Source organism: Nannospalax galili, unplaced genomic scaffold, assembly GCF_000622305.1.
Source record: "Nannospalax galili isolate Female #2095 unplaced genomic scaffold, S.galili_v1.0 scaffold162, whole genome shotgun sequence".
Taxonomy (NCBI): domain Eukaryota; kingdom Metazoa; phylum Chordata; class Mammalia; order Rodentia; family Spalacidae; genus Nannospalax; species Nannospalax galili.
In genome coordinates, this window is record NW_008350388.1 from 2,411,662 (window position 1) to 2,418,667 (window position 7,006).

The window sequence follows — 7,006 nt, forward strand, 5'->3', positions numbered from 1 at the left end:
CATGTACCCTGTTTACCCATTCATCTGCCCTGGGTCATTTCCAGCTTTGGGGTACTGTGACGGGGGAATGTCCCCGAAGAACTATTGACAGTTAATGGTGGCCTGGAGAAGAGGTATCACTTTCTTGAGGGGTGTAACTACTACTAAATTGATCATGCTCCAGTAAAATAGCCTCCTTCCCATGTTCATATATTTTAACCCTATTTAAACTCAGAGAGTTACGTACACCAAAAAGATATGAAAGTTGGCAGGGGATTGTTGTATAGGAAAAGGATTTCAGTGGGAGGAGAGGGGATGAGACAGGGTAACAGGTGTGGAAAAGGATTAAAATCCATTGTACGCAGGTACCAAACTGTCAATGAATAAAATAATAACCATCGTAATGGTATGAAGTGATATCTTGTTACAGTTTTGATTGGCATCTCCCAAGTGAATTATGATGCTAAGCATCTTTTCAAGGCTTTTAGCAGCCTGTCTTTGGAGAACTGTCTCTTCAACGTCTTTGCCTATTTTAATTAGATTGCTTGGGATTTTAAAAAATTCTTTATATATTCTGTGTATTTATCCTCTGTTAGATGTATGATTTCCAAGCACTTCCCCTATTCTGTGTGCTGTCTTTTCACTTTGTTAGTAACATCCTTTGATACACAGAAATTTTAAATGTTGCTTCAGTCCAATTTTCCCTTGTCTTTTGTTGCCTGTGCTTTTGAGTTATATCTGCGAGCTCACTGCCAGCTGTAATACCATAAAGCTTTGCCCTTATGTGTTTTTTTCTACAAGTTGTACAGTTTCAGGTCACGCTTCAATGCTTTTGATTCATTTTGAGTTGATTTTTATATCAGCATATTGCTTTTTTTCAATTGGATTCTTTTACTTGTCAATTCGAACACGTGGTCAATTGGTGGCACTGTTTGGGGAAGTTCATGGACTCTTTAGGAGGTGTGGCCTTGCTGGAGGAAGCATGTCACTGGGGGCGGACTTTGAGTTTTCACGACTCTGCTCCATTTCCAGTTTGCTCTGTTTCCTGTGGGTGCTTCAAGAAGTGAGTGCTCAGCTTTCTGCTCTGCCTGCCTCATGCTGTGATGGACTCGTGCCCCTCCAGAACTGTAAGCCCAAATAAACTCTTCCTTCCATAGCTTGCCTTGGTCATGGTGCTTTTTCATACCAACAGAAAAATAACTAGTACAACACCTTTCCATGGCTCAGTAGTTTATTCTTTTGATCACTTGTCTTCTGTTGCATGGATGTTTCCATTTGCTAATTCACTCACCTACTGAAGGACTCCCTGGTTACTTCTAGCTTTTAGAATTTATTCACAAAACTGACATAAACATTTTTTAGGTATTGATGTAAACATGATCTCAAATCCCCAGAATTTATTTCTAAGTATTCAGGAGCACAAACGCTGGGTCAACTGAAACGATTATTTGTAGCTTTGTGAGAAAGAGCCAAACTGTCCTCCGAATAGTCTGCATCATTCAACGTTCCCACTGGCAAAGAAGGAGAATTCTTACTGCTCCACACTCATGACAGCAGTTACTGTTACCTTGTGAAATTTTAGCTATATTAACAGCGTTTAGTGATATTCAGTTTTTAAAGTAGTTTTATTTATATAAACCAGGTATGTAAATTTTCATTCTCTTGGGGCTGGAGAGATGGCTCCAGCTGAAAACCTGAGTTCAGTTCTGAGCATCTGTGTTGCAAGTCTCATAACCTCCTATAACTCCAGCTCCAAGGGAGCTGATGCTCTCTTCTTGCCTCCCCAGGTATTTGTGTTCATGAGCACATATTCTCACACAGACATACTCATAGTTAAAAATAAAATCAATCTTTAAAAAATATTTACTCTTTTCATATGAATTATGTTGACTTTTGTCTGTTTATTTGGGTTTTTTTTCTTTTTGGTTTATTGAATAGGGTAGCTGCAGCTGGCCTGAAACTTGATATGTTGACCAGGCTAGCCTGTTAGAAATCTGTCTGAGTGCTGGGATAAAGCCATGTGCCACTACACCCGGTTTGAATGCCACTGATAATTTACAGTGCGACGTAGCCATCACCTTGATCTACTTTGAGAATATTTTCATCATTCTGATAAGAAAAGTCATCTATATTAGCAGCCACTCCTCACATCCCTCCCCCACAGCTATTACTAGTATTATCTCTATGTGAATGGATTTGTCTGTTCTGAATATTTCATATACATGTAATACTATTGTCCATGTCTGCGGCCTGTTGTGTTCAGTTTCTTTCATTTATCATAATGTTTTCAAGATTCACTCATGCTTAACATGTACAGTATTCCTTCATTTTTATTATTGGCTCACAGTCTCCTATGTGTATTTATCACATTTTGTTTACCTGTTAATTAGATGATGGGCATTTCAGTTGTCCCCACTTTTTGCCTACTATAATTAATGGCACTATGATCATTTGTATATAATCTTTTGTTTGGACCTATGTTTTCAGTTCTCCTTGGTGTCTAAGTAGGCACTGGAATGCCAGGTCATATGCCAACTTTCTGTTGACCTTTCTGAGGAACTGACAAACTGTTTTCCAAGGTGTTTGCACATATTGCATCCTGCCCCAGCAATGTCTGAGCATTCTGTCTGAGCATTCTGACTTTCCTACATCCCCATTAACACTTGCTATTGCTCATGCTATTTTTCATGATGACTGTCTTAGTCCTACTAGAGCGTGTGCAGTGGCTCCCCTTGTGGTTTGATTTGCATCTCCCAGTGATGGTGAAGGTCTTTTCATGTGCTTTTAGCCAGTTGTGTGTTTGCATATTTGTTTATGCATGTATAATGGCTACGCAAATCTTTTGCCCATTTCTAAACGGGACTTTTTTTTTTTGTCTTTTATTGGCAAGGACTTTTAAAAGCATTTTTGAGACAGGCTCACTATGTAGCCATGAACTTTTCATCCTTCTGTCTCTACTTCCCAATACTGGGGATCAAAGATGAATCTAGCTAGGTTTCTTTTAACTTTAAAAAAATATATTGAGAATTTCATATATGCATATAAGATGTTTTGATCAAATCCATGCCCACTCCTTCCCCTCCAACTCCTCCCATATCTCCCCATCACTTTATCACTTTTTCCTAACAAATTTGTATGTTCTTTCTTTCTTTTTTTAATGGAGCTTTTTGCTACTCTAACACTCCCCCCTCTGAGAGGTAACCCTATTCTGAATATACTTTACCTATCTAAACGTTATCTAGATGTTTTCAATATCTACTTCCACATTAGATCACCTTTTAATTTTTTATTTTATTTTATATTTTTAACGTGTGCAGACATGTAGATGTGTTCACCTGTACAGGCCCTGGTGGAGGCCAGTGGTTGATGTTGGAACATCTTCCTCGATAACCTCTCTGCTTTATTTTTTTGAGATAGGGTCTGTCACTGAACCTTGAGCTCACTGTTCTGGCTAGACTGGCTGGCCATTGAGTTCTGGGGATCCACCTGTCTCCAACCCCAGCATCGAGGGTTCACAGGCACGCCCACACCTGGCTGTTGCATGGGTGCTGGAGATCTAAACTCAGGTTCTTGGGCTTGTGCGACAAGTACTTTACCTACTGCATCCTCTTTACAGCCATGCCTTTTCACTTTGTTGATGATAAGCCACAAAAGCCTTTAATTTTGATGTACAATTTAGATATTTTACTTTGGTGATTTTGCATTTTGTGTCAGATCTAAGAAACTACTGCCTAACACATGATCGTGGGCATGTATTCCTATTTTCATCCTTAGTGTCAGCTTTTACACTCATATCTATGACTTATCTTTGATTTAGTATGGTTTTGTTTTCAGGAATGAGGTATCATTGCTTTATCTGCATGTACCTGCTGCTGCTGCTGCTGCTGCTGCTTCTGAGTACCTTTCCATGTGCTGATCTGTCCTCTGCATGGAATCTTTAACATGGTACCTATTAGATAGTTTGTTCATTTTTAGATGGGGATTTTCATTTTTATTGATATTCTATTTTAAGGGCTTGTTGTGTATTTTGAACATAAATTCTTTATCAGCTGTATGGCTTGCAAATATTTTCTGTCAATTCGTATCTTGTCTGTTCATCCTTTTAACAGCACCGTCCACAGAGCAGATATTTCACTTTTAGTAGTGTCCGACTTTTAGGCTCTTCTTTCACTGTTATGCTTTTGGTGCAGTATCTAAAAATCCAACATCTAATCCAAGGTCACATAGACTTTCTCCTGTGTTCGTCTACAAGTTTTATATTCATTTTGTATTCATATCTATGATGCATGAAAAACACTATATAATTTTTGTGAAAAATAAAAAGGTCAATGGCTAGATTCTTTTTTATCATGTATGGATAGCCAATTGTTTCATCGCCATATGTTGAAAGACTAACAACTCTTTTTCTATTGAATTGTCTTTGCCCTCTTGTTGAGAACCAGCTGGCTGTATTTATGTGGTTAATTTATGTGCTCTCTTTCTATTCCATTGATCTCTGTGTCTATTATTTTGCCAATAACACATTGTCTTGATTCATATATCCATTTTTTTCATTCATGTGTTGATTCATCCATTCATTTATCATTTCCTTAATAAATATTCATTGATTATCTTCATTTTATAAGGTATTGTACTAGAGATCAATCACAGAAAACAAAGATGCTTCAGACATAATAACTGCCCTTAGAAAGGTGTGTGATAGAGTTAGAAAGCTGAGCTCAAGGGTATTGTGGCATTTGCACACAGATAGTGTATGGCAACATGAAGTACTGTATGGAAACTTATTTATATGAAGTACTGTAAGGAAACTTTTGTAAAGAGGATGTTATCAAAACTGACATAAGATAAAGAGATTTGAGTAGGGACTCAAGGGATTGGGAGGTTTCAATAAATGAAGATTAGAAACTCTGGCTGGGTGCAGACAGAGTGAGCGAAGGGTGGGGGAAATGTAAAGTCTAAGAGATCTGTCCGACAGAAATACAATTATCAAAGCTATTCACACAATGTCATGCTTGCCAGAAGCAGTATTATGAAACACTTAAAACCAATTTTATAATCCACATTGTGACCTAGTATGTCTGAAATACCATTGTTTCAAAGTTTAAAAATATTGAGATCACTTACATTCTTTTCTTGTTTGTTTGTTTGTTTGTATTGTACTAAATCATCAAAATCCCATATTCAGATTGCATTTAAAGCCCTTGTCAGTTGGGAGCAGCCATTTCTTAAGTACCCAATAGCCACATGTGGGCTGTGGCTGCCATTATTGAGTTGCAGAAGTTTTGGAGGCAAGTGGTGAGAGGTAAAGATACAAAAGCAGGTTGGGGCCAAAGCACACAAGACCTTGAATGCTGTGCCTTGAATTTCAACCTTGATTCTGTAACTGATGGATAAGCACTGACACTTGGGCAAGTAAGGAACTCCCACTCATACTGTGTTCCTTCCCTTGACTGGCAGTTCTGGGTAAGTACGGGACATGTGCACTGAAGGACCGCCGTGCTCTCCAAGCAAGGCTTCATGTGGTTTAGTTGAGAACGGATTCAAAGAAGTAGAATTGAAAATTTGGAAGATTAATGTGTAGGCTCTTTTTATTTAAACCACATGATGTGGACCCCTCTGCTGTGTTTTTCTTTTGTTTTCTATACGAGGGAAATGATTGCCTAGTGTTTGAGTTGCTTAACGCAGAAGAGCCTCTTCTAGTGTTGGGTCCTTTATAGTATTGGGGTATGAATGGCACAGGCTTATGTTAGGACAACTTGGTAGCCTTCAAGGTTGTATCTGCTCACACACTACAATTACTTCATATACAGAAAAGAAATGCTTTTCTTAAAGAATGTGGTTAGAGGGTGACAGGTTGAAGATATGCGTGTTATACAAAGCATTATTATATATTTTTTTCATCTGAGACTGCTCCCTTCACAGTGAAAAGCTAGAAGTCCTCCAAAATGAGGGTGGTAATAGAATTATAATCCCTGTCCTTAGCTGGCTGTGAAAAACAACCCAGGCAGGTTACTTGGATTTGTTGTGATTATGGGTGCCAATCTTCGTGCCAAATCCATTCTCGAAAGCTAGCAGGGGATCTGAGCTGAAAAGCTTTTTGTTTTTTATTTATTTATTTTCCACTCGAGATCGTTTCTAAAGACTGATAGTGAAGTATCTATCAAGAGGCCATTCTAAAACAGGAAATGGAATATTTGCATGCAGGGGTGTGTGTGGGTGTTGTATTTTAGGCCTGTCAAACTCGACAGCGTCCTTTTAGGCTTTTCAAGAGAAAAGCTCCCAGTATTAGAGCCTCATTTCCATCAGCGATGACAGATTTCTGCATGTTAATGCTCACATTTAATTGTACTTTCTCTGTAATTAAGCTGAGTTGGTTTTCTGAGGTTTGTTGCTTTAATATCTTTTTAGTGCAATGGATATACTTAGCTTTGCTTTGGGCTTTTCACTCTTTGATTAGATCTCCTTTCTAATTTATCTTGTAGATATGTACGTTACCTGGTCTGTTATTAATACCAGCCTCTGGGAGCTCGGTGGGAGTTTGAGTGCCGCTTTTGTTTCCTAGTACTCTAAGTGACCAAGACCTGGGTCTTGGCTGCCAGGTCATAGTTGGAACATATCAATTATTACAGAGCACGTGATCTTCTGAGAAACTGTCTTCATGTAACTAAGGAGTATATTCCATTAGCATGGCTGCACTATTAAACCATAGTCTCAATAAGCAGGTAAAAAATGTACCTTGATCTCTTTTGAAGGAGGAGAGTGGTTATGGGTAAGGTGTCTGCTCTCAACCAAATTTCTTGGATGAATACAAAATCTGACATGATTTTCTGAGCACTTTCTTCTGTAACAGTGTGGGATAAGAAAAAAAAAATCACAATACAGATTTAATACTTAGTAGTAATTAAATCTAATGTAAACTGCTCCAGCCAAGAAGCAGTTTCAGAACTTTTATATAAATATAATATGGCTTTATGTACATGGCATATATATAATACTTTATAAATATGTGATATATATATATATATAT